General features: G+C 42.3%; 1 non-coding gene across 1 annotated transcript; it reads right to left on the bottom strand.

Moving 5' to 3' along the window:
- Positions 1–205: 205 nt before the first annotated feature.
- On the bottom strand, positions 206–277 carry TRNAM-CAU (transfer RNA methionine (anticodon CAU)). The gene has a single exon. It is a non-coding gene; the product is annotated as a tRNA-Met (tRNA).
- Positions 278–402: the final 125 nt, after the last annotated feature.

Below are 402 nucleotides of genomic sequence, written 5' to 3' on the forward strand. Positions count from 1 at the left end.
CGTTCTATTTATCTCTAGAGAATGTGAACAGTTTCACGTTTATTTTCTGGAAATAATTTAAACGCCAGAATTAGACAAAACAAAACAAAACAAAACAAAACAAAACAAAACAAAACAAAACAAAACAAAACAAAACAAAACAAATCTGGCTCTATTTTCTTTCCATGTTGTGAAACTAAGCTACATAATTTTAGCAAAATGGCGTTAGCAGAGGATGGTTTCGATCCATCGACCTCTGGGTTATGGGCCCAGCACGCTTCCGCTGCGCCACTCTGCTCTCCGGCAAAGAGCTCTCCTAATAATACCCTTAACCCTGTTCCGAGGCGATTCCTCCTACTGGAAGAACCCGTGCGAGGTCGTCTGCTTCAACCCCTTGGCTGCCACAAGCTGCCAGTTCTCTTC

The sequence above is a fragment of the Leptonychotes weddellii genome, unplaced genomic scaffold, assembly GCF_054177405.1.
Source record: "Leptonychotes weddellii isolate Sample4059 unplaced genomic scaffold, ASM5417740v2 HiC_scaffold_81243, whole genome shotgun sequence".
NCBI lineage: Eukaryota > Metazoa > Chordata > Mammalia > Carnivora > Phocidae > Leptonychotes > Leptonychotes weddellii.